Source organism: Leptosomus discolor, chromosome 4 (assembly GCF_034619465.1).
Source record: "Leptosomus discolor isolate bLepDis1 chromosome 4, bLepDis1.hap2, whole genome shotgun sequence".
NCBI classification, from domain to species: Eukaryota; Metazoa; Chordata; class Aves; order Leptosomiformes; family Leptosomidae; genus Leptosomus; species Leptosomus discolor.
Window position 1 is genome coordinate 41,528,790 of NC_141394.1, and position 20,244 is coordinate 41,549,033.

Sequence of the window (20,244 nt, forward strand, 5' to 3'; positions counted from 1 at the left end):
CTTCTTTAGCTTTATAATGAAATTTATTCCTGTAATCTCGATATGTTCTAGCTTTTTAAATATCTAATTTACTCATGGAATTACGAAGTCTATAGCAATACTTTATAAGGGTGTCTTTCCTCACGTGTATAATGGCCATGGGATATTCAAAGATTGGCAAATGGATGCAGCAATGCATCATAACTATTATAAGAAAGGTCTGAATTATATCAATAGTATGTAATCAACAACAAATTAATCTGTTCATTTTATCTGAACATTGCCTAAAAATGTTGTGGTAATGCACACAATCTTAAATGGTTTTATTACAGTACGGAGACTGCATGTTATTTGCCATTCTGGTATAAGTGTACTGTAATGTCTTTTTGTAGTTTTAGAGTCCGTATCTAAGGCATTCAGCACGAGCAACACGCTTCATATGAAATCAGAAGCATTCAGCACCATTTTTCAGTTTTCAAAGTCTGCTTTTTTTGGTTTTTTACCTTCAACACATGGATATAATGGATATAATTACTTTTTCTATGCCAAATGCATATGAGGAAAGTTTAAAAAGTGAGAGCTTCAAAAGTTAAAATTGGTTATCTGTGAAAACTGCAGGACCGTTAACATATTTCCAGGATTCTTAGTCTTGTGATTTAACCACAAGACTTGCTTATTTCTATTTTTTTTTTTACACCTGCTCATTTGCATTATAAAATCAGTCTTACGTGGTTTATCATGAATGTTGGGGATGTGGGAGTGGTGGTGTCTTTTGTTGCCTTTCTCCCCCAAAAGGCCCACAATGCTGAAGTGCCATGTTACGTAGCTTACACAGAAATGCTGGACCTCTGTTGACATGAAATGACACGTAGTTTTTTGCAACTAAGGTGGTTTAAATGTTCCATCTCAATCCTACCTATTCAGAATAGAAAAAGTAACATATTTCACACATAGATATCTGTGCAGAATTTTTACTTTATTATTATGCATATTTCACAGACAGTACTGGGAATACATGCACTAGTTTCTTCTTTCTTCAAGTTATTGTTGTTCCTTTAATGCCTATTTTAAAAAAATATTTCTCTAAACCTTAGTTTTCTGTGCAGAGGCATTTTTGCCCACTGTTTTGATCACATATCAGCATGTTGCTAAAAACCAAAATACAATTTGAAGAAACTGTGTTCATACACTGTCAAAAGATTCAGTACGAGGTCTTTGAACTCCCCAGCCTAAAGAAGAAAATTACTATTTTCTTTAATTACTGTCAACACACAGTATGAGTTCTTTAATAAAGGCTTCTTTTTTTTTTTCCCCAGCAGCTACGCTTGCATTTTGAATAGTTGCAGAACAAATGTATCTCACACTGTAGTATTTTACCATCGGTAGCACCTTTGAACATCGAATGCTGTTGAAAGGAAAAAAACAAACCAAAAAAACCCCCGAAAAGTATATATAGATATATAAACCAAATTATGGAGGAAATGGTTAGCTTCCTATTGCTTTAAAAGTCTGTTTAAATTTATTTGTTGGTGGTTGGCTACTTCTGATGCATTCCTGAGAGGCCTTCAGCTTGGTGTTGTTCCTATCCCTCTCAATTTTGTTCTCTGCCTGCCCAGCTACAGTCAAATGTTAATTTTAGTTCCACAAAATTTAGTAATTTTGGACTTCAGAAAGAAGTCCTTTTTGTAGTTAACTAGATAAAATAATTCATGCTATTACCTTTATTAATGAAACAGAAAGGAATATAAACTGTATCTTGCTTCCAAAGAACTAATAAACACTGTAGTGACATGTATTTTCAAATGACTAACTAGAACATTACAATGAACTACAAGCATTATTGTCAGCTATTTAAGGTCCTCTGACTCCAAAGCTAAAGATAGTTTCCTGTATGTAGTAAACTACAACATGTGGACCACATAAAACATAAACTCAATCCATATTGGCTTTCTTACATGTGCTTCGTTATTTATATATATGGGTACTACTGCTGCTGGAGGGGTCTTCTTGCGGGAGTCTGGTCTCACATATATTTCTTTTCTCAGGTTTAAGTTCTAAGGGGGGGATTGTGAATTGAGCCTGCTGGCACCCACTTTTACATTCTTGGACCCCAAAGCAGATTTGGGGTTAAGCAGACAGGGAGTTGCATAAGAACTGGTGATCAACCCCAAAGTTCATTTAGCCTGGAACAACTCTAACTGTAGCCATCAGGAGGTGTGCAGGGAAGAGTAGACATAGAGTCATTCAAACACATAGGAATGCTTTGCCAGTATACTCTCACAACCATCAACAATTTGTGGCTCAACTCTTCCTAAACCAGAGGAAAAATCTTTGTGTTTGGCCGTGACAAGATCACAGCCCAGCCATGCCAGGCAGGCCATTAGCAGTTCCCAGTCAGCCAGGGCAGCTGACCTGAGTTAGCTACAGGTATAGCCCATCCCATAATGTCATGGTCATTATAAAGGGGGAAGGTTGGCTGAGAAGAGAGAGCTCTTGCTGAGGTTCTTTCTGCTCCTTTTTTGGCTTCTTCTGAAGACTGCTCTCTGGTTGATTGTGATGCCTGGATATTCATTTGGCTGAGTATAACTCTGTATATTTCTGTTGTTATTGGTGGTGTTTTGTTAAATCTCCTTCCCTTCTACCTGTGGGTCTGCTCTCCTTTTTCCTGATTCCCATCCCTGGTTAGTGAGGGGTCATTGGATGCTTGAGCAACCATTATATTTAGCCCCGGGTATAGGCTAAAAGTAGACAGCATTACATTGCAGAGGTGTCTCCAACCCAAAACTTTGCAGTGACACCTTGAAATCTTATAAATTATTAGCATCCACAACATCCCAGCACAAGGAATTTATAGGCTGATTGTGCATTATGTGAAGAGACGTCTTTGGTTTGTTTTTTAACCTATAGCTTCCTAGGTTGATTCAGTGGTGTCAAATTCTTATATATGAAGAATAAAATGAGTGATCACTTTCTGTTAACTGTTCCTGATTTGTAGACCTTTATCAAATTTACATCAGTTAAATCTTTTACAGTTTGTGTCCTACTGTATTTGGACTTTAAATAAAAGCAGATTTGTATCTAAACCTAAAGACTGATTACTTAGGCTTCATTTTTATTGATAATAAACAAGTACAGACTTCACTTTTTTTGTTTGGGGGTTCCTTTTTATTTCTATCTAGTTATGTCTTTCCTTATTCCAAATATACTATTATAGCTTCCTGAGAGTTCAATTTTTATCACTTTAGCTAAACGGAAGGGCACCATTTACAAATTGGGCCAGCTGAGAAATACTTAGCCCTCTTCTGGACTTGGAACTGTTCAAGAGCTAAGAGCAGTTGTCTGCCTTTATTTTTTGTGGGCTTGGTTTTTGGTTTCTTCTTGTAGGAAATATTTTATTTGAAAGCTTCTTGAATACCTATATCTTTATCTTTGATGAACAAAGTATGGGATAAGCAGGGGAAACTTCTGTTAGTGACAGCACTGAATTTAATATGGTGTTTTGTATGTGTGCATGCATGTGTCTCTATTTCCTGGATGCTCTTTTTCCTTAAGTCAGTAAGACAAAGTCTTAATACTAGGAAACCTTCAAAGAAATGTCTTAGGATTTTAAGAATTTTTGAGGAAAAATAGCAAATCATTAAATGCTTAGTAAAGAGTAAAGAATGTTTTCTTTCCTGAGAACCATTGAATAGAAAAGTCAAACTCTCTAAAGCAAACCGACAAAATGCAACATGTCATTAAAAACTAGCTGGATTGATTGAATGCAGCTAATGAAAAATGAAATTTGTTTTGTTGGACTTGGGTAGACTACTACATAAGCATTCAAAATTCATGAGCACTAACCAGAGAGACAAAGTACTAAAATTGACTGCTCCTAGGGTTATATAGAGTTATATTAAATGGGTTACACCCTGATAATTAATGGGTTGCAGAATTGTGTCCAAGCAAACAAGGTCAAATTCAGTTGCTTGAAATCTTAAATGTAAACTGACAAAGTGGTATAGCAATAAGCAATTATTCTCTGATGTAGAAAACAAACATGAAGAGTTAAGTCTATAAAATTATTTAGTTGTGGTGTTGTCCCTGTCAGCAGATAATATAAAAATGTCTTCTCAGTCCCCGGAGATTCCTTAAATCCCACAGATTTAATCAAAGATGCAGATAACTCCCCGTGTCCTGCTGTGGTGGAGGCTGACTCCAAATAATTCCTTACATTCCTGTAGTCTTTAGGGGAAGTTATTTCTGTAGGCAGATCTCTAGACACAAACCCAAGTTGAGACTTGCAAAAGTATCAGCATTCACTTCCTGACAGCTTCCTTTGAACAGATGTTCTTGGGTTGAATAGATCAGGTTTAAATTACTCCTTCTGCTCAATTGAGTCTGATACTAGTGTTATTGTGATGTGGGTCTGCAACATTGTACCGAAAATGTTGTGGATTGTATTCATGTTTTCTTGCCAATTTGCATAGAATGTAACCCTTAGATTTCTTCATATCAGGCAAAAGCAGAGGGAATTCTCTGTACTTATGATAAGTATCAGAAATACTGTAAAGCTTTCTTCCGTTATTTTTTTGTTTTGTTTCACTGAGCTTTTAAAAACTAATTGTGTGAACTCTGAAGAAAAAGCTAGGCTTTTGACTCTTTTCCTCCCCTTTTACCGGTTAATGAGTTGAATCTCTGAATCTGTAACATTTCATGGTTTGGCAGATAACTCTTCTTCTGCATAGTCCAAGTCTGAAATATTAACATGAGGTTGAGAATTCAAGAATTTTGGTCCATGGCCCACGGACATGCGAAAGTTCCACTTGTCTAAATGTTCGTTAGTCTGATCCTTCTCCACCAAGAATTAAAAATTATCCATACTGGAAGTTTTGAGTTATGTTTCTGCAGCAGAATTTTTGTTTTAGCTTTTACTTGAAGTGGAAATAAGGCAGATGATTTTCAACAGGAAGAAAAAATACCAATCCGTCTCAAGAGATTTGCTATGAATGAAAGACTTAGTGAATGATTGGTGAAGTCTGAGGAAATGAAAGTTTAAATGTTATAGTATTACGTATATAATCTTGCCAGGTCACATGAAGAGCAACAGCTGTGACAAAACACAGTTTAAGTATGCATTTTATTTACTTATACAGAAAAAGGATTCAAGGCCTAAAATAATCTTGTTCCAAAGAGAGGCTTGCTTTATATGTTTTTCTGATTCTCCATCTGCTTCTTAAATATAGCTGTCAGTCCTTTTTGATGAAGGGGTACAGTAGGCTGTATATACTTAGTCGTTACAAACACGCTAACCTATTTTCTACAGGGCTCCAAGCCAGTCAGTCTTTAGTAACCATTAGTCCTCTGAAACTGAATCAATGTTGCTTAATACTTATTAGTGTAACGGATACTCTGTGTAGCAATAGCTCTAAGATATTCTGGTCAGAGTTAAGGTCCAGTTGTTTAAATATCTTCTCTCCCCTGGACAATTTTGTGTTCAGAGGGACACGGAAAAGGGGAGTGAGCACAAAACAGTACAAAGATATTTGAAGACCTCTCAATTTTTAGGGGGATTTTTAACATCTTGGGATGCAGTATGTGTGTTGCTTATAGGCCTACGTTTTCAAAAGATTAGTTTTATAAAAACAAGGTTGTATTTTCAGATAGCAGAATCACAGAATGGTAGGGGTTGGAAGGGACCTCTGGAGATCGTCTAGTTCAATGTCCTGGCTAAAGCAGGTTCACTTAGAGCAGGTTACAGGACTGTATCCAAATTTGAATATCTCCAGGGAAGGAGATTCCACAACCTCCCTGGGCAGCCTGTTCCAGTGCTCTGCCACCCTCAGAGTAAAGAAGTTTTTCCTCAGATGCTTAGAACTTGCATGTTTTGCTGAAAATTACTGCGTGTCAACTTCAATTGCTTAAGGCATTCAGTGATTTTTTTGTAATAAACTTAGAAACACTGTATTTAGTACAGTGTGACTCTGCAGAAGCAGTGGTATCACAAAATGTATAGCTTGTCTGGACGAGGTGAATTTAAACAAGCTCATTGCTTAACACAGTGTCTGTTGCTTTTTCTCTGTGTGTGTGTGTGTATATATATATACACCTCAGCAAGTATGTCTTCAAATATACTACCTATGCTGGGTATGTTCTGACCTAGAACTGCATTGCTGTTGCTCTGAGCATCTGAAGACAAACTGGTTGATGATGGACACAGGCTGAGGGGAGAAGTTTTTCTGATCAGTGCAGAGGAGGCAAAAGTGAGGATTATAGGGAGGAGAGAGTAAGATAAATGAAGAATCTGAAAACTAAGATGGATTTTGCCATTGAGATGATCTTCTCCTAGTCATAATCTCACTACAGGGAATGAGCTTATGTAGGGAGCATGTCATGTTCCTTGTTCAGTGAGAGTGAGGTGCCTGGCAGCTCAATAGCTGCAATCTGTTTAACAATGGTGATGAGTCCATAAAAGTACTGTTCATCTCCAGTGGCTGGAAGACTTCCTCAGATGTGGAAAACTGCAGCACTAATATCTCTTCATCCTTCTGATCCCTCTAACAGGGATTTAAATTTGTTTTTTCCAAGACAAGAAGTGTAACTGATCTTTCAAATTTTTGGTTGTGAAAAATTCTGTAAATCCTGAATTTTTAAAAGCTTAGTTTTACTAAGGCATTTAAAAAAGAAAAAAAATGAAGGTTTGTATGCAACCATAAGAGGGAAAAATACACTAGTTGTTTGATAAAAGTATTTAATTCTATTCCTGATATCGCTTGCTTCCACTTTTCCCAGCATTTGAGATTTCAGAAGAAGATAATGGGAAAGAACACATTGCATCCAATTGTCTAGTCTCTTTGCTTAAACTGTTTATCTGCAATTCCAGTCAATATATGAAATAACACATTCTGTTATTCTCCATGTAATTAGGATGAAGTGGCTAAGTTTGGATAATAGTTCCATCTAAATTGCTTCCAGATAATATGGAGAATGTGTTTGATAGATTGTTGTGGTGGTTTTACTTCATTTCGTCAAGAGAATATATTCTACTGTCTTGTTCCACTTGGGTCTAAACTGGACCAAGAATGGAGTGCTAAATTTAAAAGTGAAGAATGTTTTAACAAACTAGTTGGAAAGCTAAATCTGCACAACTTACTTCCCTTTGTCTGGATAATACATAAAACAATGAAACAAAAATAAACTTATCTCAAAAGTTGTCAAAAAAAATTGTATCTTGTAGCAGCAGATATTACTGGAAGAAGAATAGCAGCTCTCTTTGTTCATGCCCAGAGCTTGATGAAATAGCATGAAGAAAAGAGGAGCTTCCTCAGCAATAAAATCAGGCAAAGTACTTGTATTAATACAAATCCCTAACTAATCTATTGAATATTTCAGAGGAGGAAAAGTATGGCCAAATTTTTTTTAAGCAAAGTATTCAAGTTTCGATAACTTTATAAAAAAAATATATTTTTTTGGAAACTTGCTTAATAAAGGGGAAAATTTGGCAATAAACCCCCAAACAAACACAAATGAAATATTTCATTTGATCCAAGACTTTTGTTTTTGTGGTTCAACCAGCACAATGAAAAATCCATTATTCACACAGCTCAGCTCTGCAGTAGGCTCTATACAAAAATACACTACATCAGAACTGTGACAAATTGAGACAGAAACATTAAATTGGTAGAGCAGATCCACACCAGAGGGCTGTACCTTGAAAGGTATATCAAGCAGAACCACAAATAGTGGGCAGTTCTTTGTGTATTAACCCCTTTTACAAATCAAACTTGCACTCAAAATTATGTGAGTGCGTTTTTTTAAATTTTTTTTAGCTCTGTGTATGAAAGCAGCACTCATTTTGTGTTTTGATTTTTTTTTTAATGGATTTCTACACAGATTACAAAATATGCAATTTTTTTGCTGTGGCCACATATTATTTTAAGGAAAGCCTGTGAAATGCTGCTCATGCTGTGGATGCCCAGCAGTATTTCTAGTGCTACAGCTCAAACAGAAGGCTGCAAACACTTTGAGATATTTTGATAGCTTTTTTTCAATCACTATCAGCAGAAATCAAAGTCTTTGTGTTCTCATGTTGTTTAACGGGGAAAATACAGGCATACAAACCATCTCAAAGTATTTAATAGCTGAATAATTACATCATATATTGAGAAAGCATAGGTTTAATTCCTGTTTTTTTTTCTCACAAAGAGGAGTGCTTTTTCACTGGGTTATAACTTCAGTGTGTCTCTTTCCTTTAAAGTGTTGGGTTTTGAGTTGGTTGGTTTGTTTGTTGTGTTGTTGGGTGGTTTTTCTTTTTTGGTCAGAATTTATTTATTCCTGAAAAAAGTTTAATAAATCAATTTTTCTAACTAAAAAATCATGTTGACAAATCCACCAACCAGTCTCTGCTAAGGAGTAGTATTCCACCTGGTGTTAACAGTCAATTTAATATTCAATGCATGATTACTTTTTTAGTGCACTTTGCTGCAGAGTAATAAATAATAAACTAGTAAACTAATACTTTTTATAGATGGTATGCTGACACTCTTCCTATCTCTGACAGGAATTTCTGTAGGTTTTAAAATTATAAGTTTCTAGCAGTTACGTCAGTAACATAAAAGGGCCGTAACACGGGAGTGTTAATATTTGTTAACTGAAACAACAGTGTATGATAGAAATGTCCTAAAGCCATGTTTTCACTTCAAAAGAATGACTCAACGTGTTAATTGTTTAATGAAGGACCAGAAGATATCTCTTTCTGTGTGCTCTAAATGACTTAGCCCAGGAATTGGAATCCGGAATGGACCTGACTTACAGCTTTATGGATTGAATTCATTTAGCATTTTGGAAGCTGTTTGTGAAGACGTGAATAAATAAGTTATTGCAGATTTGCTGGTAAACTTGAAAGCGCTGATCATACACATAACGATAAATGTCAGCATCAAAGGAAGCTTGAATTGCTACAGCTAAATAATGAGACCTATAAACAAAATTGTTGTCTATGCTGAAAGAGGATGGGAAGGAGGAGGACAAAAACACTGGTGTGTTGGTGGTTTTTTGGTGTGGTGTTTTGTTTTAAATCAGAGTGAACTCGGAGTTTCTAAGGCCCAGGACCAAACATTGAGAAACTAAATAGGGAATATTATGATAACATCTGTTACCACCGATGCATTGTCAAAGAGTAATTTGTTTTTTCTTTTACCACAGCCAGTTTTCACATCATTCCATTAATGATATAATGAAAGTACACAGGGAGGTCTAGACTGAAAAGCGGCTTTGGCATTCTCTGGAAGTCCAGTAGTCTCCTATAAAACAGGTTCTTTCCAGATTCCCCAGCTCTTATGTAGGTTGGGCACAATGGCAGTAGGCAGAAAATATGTGCCTTTTACAAATCAGAGCCTGGTGGTTCTTGAGGATACGAGAAGTGGCCTGGTGTTTTGAAGAACTGACAGTCTGTCTTGGATGTACTACCTAAGACAAGCTAAGGGAAGAGAAAGTGCAGGGAAAACAGTGCTAAGGGGGGTGGGGTGGAGGTTGCAAATCTTGGACTCTCCAGATTCTACAGATACTGTGAACTGCATTATATTGAAATTGTAGGGTTATGGTTGGTGTGGAGTTGCAGAGTGATGTGCTTAGTGAGAAAGGATGCCAATAACTGCAAAAGCCCATAGATCTCCCACGATGTATTTTATTACTATTTTATTTTCACTTCCAATTCTCTGTAGCAATGTACTGAAAAAAATGAGTCATTTTCTGTTTTATCTGAGACATTCTTCAAGTTTCCTGTTATGATAAAACTTGGAACATTTTGACTAGTGTTGTCTTTTTAGACCTTGAAAGAAGAGAAGAAAATAGCAAGTCCCTTCTGGTATATTTTGACAGACTACTTCAACATCCCACTTTTTACTTTTTTACAAGTTCTATGGAGATACATTTCTCAGAATAGGTTTTTTATGTGTCACAGAAATAAATTAGCACATAGAATGTTATTAGAAAAACTGTGACAATTTGTGCTCCAGGATAAAATTGCAGCACTTGCTGATAGCACTAAATACAAAGAAACCAAATCATCATCTAGAAAAATATGCAAATGACATAAAAGACATCTTTGTTATTTGCAAAGTGAAACCAGGAGTATATGAACTTGTTAGGCTGTTAAATTTTTTCGTGGTTTGAAGCAGAGTGCATGCAGTTCCTGTAAGGGAAACAAAAAAGCGTTTTTATTCAGCAGAATGAGAATGACATTGTGGGAAATGTACACGCAGCCTGGTATGACAGATGGTGAGGACTGCAAAGCAGCTATTGGTATTAATATCAATTTTAAAATGATCTAATGGTTACGTGTTTTTCTCTATACAAATCAATGGTATGCATAAGTTGAGTTCAGTAAGATTTGCCTGATGCAGATGCTCTCTTTTCCCTTTGGATGGAGCCACTGTAAATGGTCTGGCTCTGATTTTGGGACATGTGCAGGTACACATTTAAAAGCCTGACTTCCATTGCTGAAAGGATTTGTTTTGTCAATGCATTCGAGAACTGATGCTGTTCTGTGTTTGTGTTCATAAATGGAAGGGATTGTTGGACTATGTAAATAATGCTGCATTGGGGCACTTTCTACCAAGCATTTTAGCATGGTGGAGGAATGTATCTGGGAGTGAAATAGTATTTTTTCTAGGTAAAAGGAAAAAAACAACACTTTAACTATGTATTTTAACATGGCTAACCATGTATTTTAAATGTTAAACACCTGCACTGAAGCTGTAAACATGCTTAAATATACATGGTTTGATTTTTCAAGACGTTCAGCACTTGTCATGATTTTTTAGGGATACACTAGGTGATGAATGCTCTTAGAATTCTGACCCTTTTATTTAAAAACCATTAGTGAGATCACAAGGTTAAACTAGACTGACTTCTAGCATTAAAAATTGGCCTCTGATTTAATTTTCTAATCTTTGCTATATAAAATACCAGGCAATTTTAACGGAACAAGTTTATTGGTATGTTCTGATTATGTGCTCTATCCATAACAGAGTTGCAGTAAGACAAAGATAAAGTATAAGTTCTGTTAAAGCAGCTCACTTGCTGCATAGTTATACACAGGGATCAGTCTTAGCACTGAGGAGGACTGATGTTCTGAACAACATCTAGCTGAGTGATAAAAGCTAGATATCGCAAAATCCTTCAGAAAAATGTTATAGATTTTATTAAAGCAAGGCTAGGCCAGGTCAGGCTGTAATGTCTAAAAATTGAGACTATTTGCTAGTTGCTTAGTTAAAAAAAAAAACAAAACAAACAACAACAAAAAAAACCCAAACCTGAACCAACCAAAACAAAAAACCCCGCCAAAAAACCAAACAATAACAGAAAATCCCCCCAAAACCCACAAACCAAAACAATACATTAGTGGGGCTACAATGACATCTCTCATTTCAGAGTTTTGTTACAGAAATTGACAAAAACCTAAAAAAAAAATCTTAAAATCTGGTGGTATACTGAGTAAGACAATAGGAGTTATTAGGGATAACTATGCAACTTTTACAAAATTACCTTCATCTCTAGGGTCATATTATTCCAGAATATTCAAGCAAACACCTGGATAGAATAACTTTAAATTTGTACTCTCAAAAACAGTGGTTTCAATTTGTCATTTCAGTCTGTAATTTTGGAAGCTATAGGGTAAGTTTTAAACACCAGGAAAATACTTTTAATTTCAGAGATGTGTTTATTTCTATTTTGGCATATTGCAATCTAAAAAAAAAAAAAAAAAAGAAAAAAGGTCTTTCAAGAAATCATTGACATGGGACTCTTTGGGGAGAGTTGCAAGAGCAACACATATGGATGAGCCCATATGTTCCTAAGATGCTACAACACTTTCAAATTTGCTGACTTTCTGGAACTTTCGGATCTATTTCTATCCAAGCCCAATGGGAGTGTAATTAGGATATTTTATCTTTACAGAGAAGTGATCTAATCTAACTACCTTTGATGCCAGAGACTTCAAAATCTAGTACCTCATTTGGATTTAAGTACTTCGTGAAAGGAAGCTGAACAGAATGAATGAGAAAAGCAACCATATTCTCATGTTCACAGACTCTGCGATAGGAATATAGTGGCTAAATATACAGTGTTTCATGGTAGCTGTGTGTTTGGAGGGAGAGGCAAAATGGATGATATTTAGCTGCGTGTTCTTCACTAGTTTTCACAACCTGTCCTGTATAATTTCTTTAAGGATACACACTCCTGCCCTCTGAATTTTTTGTAGAATATGCCACAAATTAGACATTTACTGGAATAGCAAATTGATTTCTTAGCAAGTGTTCCAGTTACTGAATTTCACACGTGAAATGAGATGCATTAACCAGTTACCTTCAAAACCACTTTACTTGTTCCAGACTAAGTAAAATTTAAATGAACTATTTGAATGCAGCAATCGTATTTCTTTATAAAAGACAACAAAGAAGAAGAGAGACATCCTTTTGATTAAGCAGCATTTTGGCTCTAGAATTTAACTGACATTACGAATAACTCCTTAATGGACTTATTTTGAGATTCTGTGCTTTAGTTTATCTTATCTCAGGCTGTGCTCTTAGGGAGAACCATTTATTATGCTGTTTTATGCATGCTGAATTCTATAGCAAAAGCTTCCTTGGAAACCTTCAAAAGGTCCAGAAAAACACATTCCTTTCTGAAATATATTTATGTCCAAATGTTTCAGAAAAAAACTTGGCACCTTTTTAAATAAACAGATGAATGTGTTGCTCACCTGAAATTATAAGCTTCACTTTGACAGAATTTGGGATACCTCTATGTAACAACTTCTTAGTTTAACAAGTTTCCTAACTTTCAGTGTAAAGAATCATTCATGGTGAAATGTCTTCCTATAAGACCTTCCTATTGTATATAAAATTGTACACTATCAAACATACTAGATACAAACATCTAAATACATGAATGTAGCATTGGCCTATCTGTGAGGGTAATTTACTGCCCTTTGATATCAAGAAGTTTGAGATCATAGGTGCCGGTGAATTGAGCTATTGAGAGACAGAGTAATGCAATATTCATCATTGCTTTAACGAGCAAGATGGTTTCAATCCCTTACAGACCTGAAGAGATTAATGTAATTTGGTTACCCAAATCACAACTAACTTGCGACGTTTATGTCCCCCAATGGTTATTTCAACCAGCTCTTTCCATTTAAATTATATGACACAATTTAGAGCAAGACAAACATTATGAAGAGTTCTAAGTAAAAAATTCTACTAACACCAGTGTAAAATTCTTCAATAATGTACTACTCAAAAACCTTTCAGCCACTCTTACCATGAATAATAAATATTGCATCTTTGCAGTGAAAAGTTTCCTAACACACTACAGCTAAAAATTGTTGAAGTTGCTATAGGAAGAATCACAGTAAGTCTTTATTCCCTTACGGGTTTTTTAAGTGTGAAAAGTTGGCCACATCAGCAAGAACTAACTGAATGGTAAATAAGTTAACATCGAATCCCTGTGCGATTTATATTGCATTATTTGAATAGAGATTTTCCAGCTTCTCTCATGCTTTTATGAGCACTGAGAAATGATGAACTACTTCTTATTACTTGACTATATTAAACATAGCTCTCTAAGGTTCAGAATTTTTTCTGAATTTTCGAGAAAAAGAAAAACCTAGAGAAAGGTATACATTTTCTCAATTTGTAGAAATTCTTGTAAGATAGTTAATGTACTTTTAATCTTGACCATTTCACTTTGCAGGGTATCAGTGAAGCATTTCATTTGGCATGCTGTGGAAAATGGGAATGAAAAAGAAGAGTGAGAACCATGACCCGTTGCATCTTCAGCATTTGTTGGACACTCATTTTTTTTTTCTCTCTCATATGTTACTTTAACATTCTTTCCCTGGTACCTAGTAGAGTTTAAACCTTGAAGAGTTACCTGAAAGACACCTGTCACACCATGTACAACAGCAGGGTGAAGGAAAATGCCTTTTTGTTCCTTTGTCTCTGCTCTGTTGTGATTTGCTTGTCAGAATCGTTTCCATTTGCAAGATCAGGTTTGTTTGCCTGATTGACCAGAATGCTTATCTTTGTCAATTGTGCTGTCATAATAATAGCTTTGATACTAGCTATCTGTGAAATCACTTGGAAAACAGAAGATGGTGAAGAAAATACCAGCTCATTATCAGAAATTCATACTGCAAGTCTGTAGATATACTTAATATATCTCCAGAAGTTTCTGAGAGAAGCTTCATGTGTTATTGTGATTTAGGATCTACCTGCCTAAGAGAAGTTTTTTTGATTAAACATATATTAAGTTTCTCAATGTTACACCATATGGCTATACTTCTCTATATTAGTAATAACAATCTATGCAGATCATATATCTTTACTTCTCTAACTTCATAATTTTCACCCAGTTTATACTCCTGTATTTAACAAAATAGTCATCAGTGAGTAATCACCATCACCTCAGAAAAGGATCAATGTTTGTACTGCTAGCTAGTTGACTCACACAGCATCAGAAATTGGAAATTGTGATTTACTGAGTAGTCATAGACTATAAAAGCAACAAATAAATCCATAAACATAGGCTTTTGGAGTAGTTAGCACACATTGAGCACTATTAGTCTTTGACTTGTCAAGAATTTTTTTTTCTGGTTTGGTGGTTTTTTTTTTCCATTTTGTTTAATGCAGATACTGGCACTTTTTCTTCTTTTAGTCAAGGAAATCCTGTCATGTATTGTTCCCGTCTACCTTCGTGTTAATGAGTCAATATTATGACACACAGTTATGTGGAAAAAGTGTTTTGACTAAAGTTATTGAGAGCAACAGTAAAAGTATTGTTTCATATGAAAATAATAAAATATTCTGCCTTGTTCAATCAGACAGGCTATTATTTGTTGTAGACAGAATAGCATGCATAACAAAAGTTACCTAAGATAACAGAGTTGACAAACCTTAGGAACTCCTCTAATATTTTAAGTATTTCTTAATCTTAATATTAGCTGTTAGTCTGATGGGGAGTATCTGCCACCTGGTGGCCAAATGTGTAGTGCGGTTTAAAGGTGACGAGATGTTCAGCCGTCAAGGGTCGCCTTCATTGTCTACAAGCAAATTATTAAGTGGGGACAAAAATGTCCTTATTTGGAGCAGCCCTGCGAAGTTCATCTAATTTTGGTTACCCCGAATAGCTGATGTCAGTAACAGACGGAAGTAACCTTAACGAATGCAATTTTGAACACACTTGGAAATATTGGAAATACTGAAACATGGTCTTTAGATCATATGTCTGTTAAAAGGGAGCATGATTACTTTCCCTGCTCTCCTATTGTGGGGGGAAGAGGGAATGCGGCAATGAACATGTTCAATTCAGTCAGCCCTAACCACCAATAAATGGATTTTTCATGTGGGTGATCTTGGCCTTCTAAGATGGGATGATGGTATTTCAGCTAGGCTACCAAGCCTAACACAGGTTAGATACCAAGCTAAACACAGATTTGCCAAGAAAAGGATTGCAGCTGGATGTCTGGTGGAAATCGCACCCAGATATAGCTTATACTTTTCTCCTGCCTGATTAATATGTCGTTTACACCAAGTCAGACATCCTTTTATTTGCACATGCATATAATTAGGCTGTGGGGGATTCATCAGAATTGTTAAGCTTCTCTTATTTCTTCCCTCCTTCCATTCCCCCTGTAGCCTTTAGTGGTTGCTTTTTAATCTTCTTTCCTTTTATCCTTTACTGCTACCTTGTGGTGTATTGTAGAAACATCATTCAGTGCCTTTTTTTCCTCCCCTTTACTTACTGTTAGTAAAAATGTTTAAAGAACGCTTTAAAGCAAAGAACGGCAAGTGATTTAGTTGTATATAGGCCTCCATTAAGCCTTACCTTTTATTTAAATATTTTTCTGCTTTTAAAGTACAAGTGGAATATGAGCACCACTGTTTCAGTCCGAAAACTGTTCTGACTTGCTTGGCATAGAAAAAGCAGTTTTGAAAGCTACCTACTTCTGATACAACATTTAGAGCAGCCAGACCCTCCAGGCACTAGCATGGGAAATTATTAAGAATGTATCCTTCAGACTACTGTTTATTCATATAATTAATATCTTTCACTTTTAACAAATGAAAGAATTGCACAGCAATTGCTGTGTAAGTGATTTCCCCTTCCTCCCTTCCCCCCCCCCGCCCTGCTTCCACACCAACATGCTTAAGATCTATCTCTTGAATTCTAAGGTAGACTGTGATGCTGACATCTTCCTAAAAATTAGAATAAACATCCATAGGTAAGTCAAAGGCAAAGGTTCCGAAAGAGTAAATGGGAAGGAGGAATAGAAACCTAAACTGTAACAAAGTTCAGGATTAAAACAGGAAATGAAACTTCTGGAAGCAGTGGTTTATCAATTGCCTTGAGTTATATTTAAAACTGTTAGAGGATCTGCCATAAACTTTACTGTTGAAAAGGGAAATTTCCAGAATCCGTTTTCACACGGTATACATATTTTCTCTCAAATATTTCAGATTTGCAGAATATAATTCAAAAATACATAACAAATGCAGAGTTCTCTTTCTCTGAATCTTTGTTGCCATCTTTAGTGGTTAATTAAATGCCAAAATTCTTCAGATTTCTACCATTTCTACCCATCCAGATATTTCTACCATTGGCTTTCCATTCTTTTCTCTTTGGTGTGTATAGCTCTTCAGCTTTAGTAACCAACAAAAACAAACCCCTCTTTAAGATATTTGCCATATCTTATACATATTTTAAATTTGTTTTCTATTTTATTTCCTCTGTTTTCCGCTTAGCTTTTGAAGTTTAGAGTCTGTTTATATGAGACTGTTAAATGAATTTACTATGTCAGATAATTGCTATAAGTCATATGCCTTCTTGCACCATTTGTTATGTTTGATTGGTTTCTCTCAGATTAAAATGCTGTCTTTATAATGCACAACAAGAATTTTCTCATGCATCCAAACTCCATTTTTGTCTTAATCCTGACTGAAACAAAAAAATCTATAGGTATAGTACCATTAGTTACTTACATCTTCATATTTGTACCTTTTGCACCTCTAACACTAGTCTGGTTTGTAGTAAAGGATTTTGCTATAAAAGTTAGGAGACCAAAATCAGTAGACTAAGCATGTCCCCACCAGCTTTCTTCATGCCCTCCCCCCATCCCCTACCCCATGATGCTCAGTCCAGGCAGGATTTATTGATGCTAAAAATAAGTGATGACTAGTAACTTTCACGTGAAGCTTCATGGTTTTGGTAGATACTTTCAGGTTCTGAATTTCCAATAAATACTGTAGAAATTGCAATTCTGATTATTTCTTTTTTACACTAGTTAAAATTTTCCACAAAAATTACATATTTCCATTAGCTCCAGTGAGGCTACTGATTCTGTACTTTTTTGGCTTCATATAAGTCATTTCCGGAATGTTCTATTTTAATGAAGGCTAGTCATCAATTACTATGAGAGCTTGCATGACTTCAGAAATGCAGGATATAGTCTGAATTGCTAGTGGTGATCTTTAACGTCCATCTTTTTCTAAACATTTGTCATCAACTATTTGAAAAGAGTTGTTAAAGTCATTGGCCAAAAAAATCCTTTAACAAAAGTTTAAAAACCCTTAATCACATACAGAGATGAGCCAAGTTTTAATTAGTCAAAACAGTTGTCACAAGAAGATTATTCTTGTGTGAAACTAACTCAGTCTTTTAGCGTAAAGGTTAATGTACACAACACGTCAAAAACTCGTGTAGTTTTAATAAAGTATTGAATAAATGCAATGCTGCTTTGTTCAGCAATGATTGATATTTTTTGCTACTTTTTTTTTTTTCAGCCAGTGCATGGTTACGATATTTACTGATAGGCGTGGTATGTCACAAACTTTTAGGCTTGTTCTCCTTTCTATGTGTAAGCTTAGCTTATTAAATTTATTAATTTGTCTCCTGAATGCGCACAGTTCAGACCCAAATATTCAAATAATAGTGACCCTCTTTACTTCTTCAGTAAACCTACTTTATTGTATATCAATTCTGTTCCTTTGCTGAAAACATCACTTGGTCTGTCCAAAGCAGTGGGGACATCCACTATCTCCTGTTTGTATGAGGCCTTTGCTGGGTCCCAAAACTTCACCTGCCAGTTCTAACAATCTGGGCAACAGATATTGCTTTTATTGATACTGTACTGACTTTATTCACTTTTTTTGGCCTGCTTGGTAAAAAAAGGTGAGTATGCATGTGCAACCAGCCTTATGTTGTTATTGCAATGAGTTGGGTGACCCAAAGTGTGTATGATTACTCTTGCCTTCCCGTTCATACTCCATGAAACGTTGGCCAAAGTGCCCCAAGTCTTCAATGTGACCAAAGGAAGAATACCAGCCCACCCGCAGGCATAGAGGATTTATTTGGAGCTCTGCCACTAACCCTGAGGAAGTCCCAGCAGGTCACAGTAGCCTTTGGTCCCACTTCTCATTCTAGTTTGGAGCAAGATGTTCTATAGAAACATCCACTCCTCAGAGCAGTCTCTCACCACTGTCTAGATGGGTACAAAAAATGCATTTAAAATGCCAAAATATCCTATAAAAAAAAAAAAGAGTTGTCGACAAGGAATGATGAATTATCAGGATGGAGTGAGGAAGTGAAGAACTGGACACAGTACACTTTAAATCAGTCTTGGAAATAGTTTAGAAAGTAAAGGCCAACGTTATAATGTACTCAGAGTAAGTCAGTCAGGCAAACAATAAAAACAAACTTGGAAATTGAATGAGAACTCTGACAGCCAAGGTATAGATAGTAGCCTTTGAACAAATGACACATCTTTCTGTTTTTTTTTTTCTTGTGTGCACAGATATTTGTCAAATTTATAGAAGAATAAGCTGTCCAATGACTGAGAAATACCTGGGAAAGTCATAAAACATACACCCAAGATATACGTCCTCTAACTGTTTTATATATATATATAAATGAAAAGAAGATGCATGAAAGGTTTATATAAAAAGTTTTCAAATAAAAATATGAATATTATAGTAATGCTAACTTTTTTTTTGAGTAAGACATGAATGAGTTATATTAATAGTAGAGTAGTTTAGCTAGTAAAATCTTCTTGTAGGTGGTGTCCAATAAACCCAGAATCCAGGCATGGGTCACACTGTAGTGTATGAAAAAGAATTCCTTCATAGTTGTGGCAGGAAAGGTTACTCTAAATGGTGAATTTCTCACATCAGGTTACACCATCCACACAACAAGCCTTCTCATTAACTGAAGTAAAATGCATCAACTCTACAAAGAAATTGGGTTGCCTTTTTGTGTTTTGTTTTCCAGAGAGTTATTCTTCTGAAGCTCTCCCATAAAACTATTTCTAGGCTGTTTGATAATTCCTGCTTTGATGAACCACGATGTTACTAGTTATTCCCAACGGGACATGCCATTTTCTATACAAGCAGTTTGTATAATTGGCATTCCTGCGGGAGTTCAGCGTCTGAGTGAGCAGTACCTACCTGAAATAGAATGTGCTTGGAGGTAGGTGTCCAATAAGGGAAGATTCTCCAAGGTGTATCTGATGATCATCTCCTAGACAGTAGAAGCAATTGTCTCCAGGTTTGTTGAACGGACATGAAATCCTCTTTAACTCATCACTACAAATGGTCTATTAACTAGAGCGTTAAGGACTTACTTTTTCTACCCTTATTCTGCTAGGATACTGACAATGATATATTCCTTCCTTGTACTTCCAAGTAGTTGAACGTGTTTTGCATGGGTACACAAGCAAAACGCCTCCCTTCTAACAATTAGCTGAGCCAGTGTTACAGAGTTACAAGGCTTTGGTCCTGGTAATTTTTTTGTCTCCCTGTACTGCCATTTAAGACAGACTCCTTTACCTGAACAACGTGTTTGTCTTAAATATCATTTCAGAGAGGTATTTTTATGTGCAAATATTTTGTTATGGTATCTTACAGCAAAAATGCTATAACCAAAGGGAGATGAGATTTATATCAGGGTATGAATGTAATGATCTTAAAGTAATCTCTCATATGCAATGAAGCACAGAATAACATCTTTTGAATTCAAAATCCAGAAACACAAAATATATTTAAAATAAAAAGGGAAGTAGGTCATATTTAGTTGTATCCAATGATAGCTGAATGATCGTTAGGGATTTAGAAAAGTAAAAGGGTGCACTTTTGGGGAAGGGAGCGCGTAGGAGGGGAAGGGAACATGTGACCAGAGATATTGCAAAGGTATAGTGATACAGGAGTGGTATAGTTTAAGATGTTGGTGTAG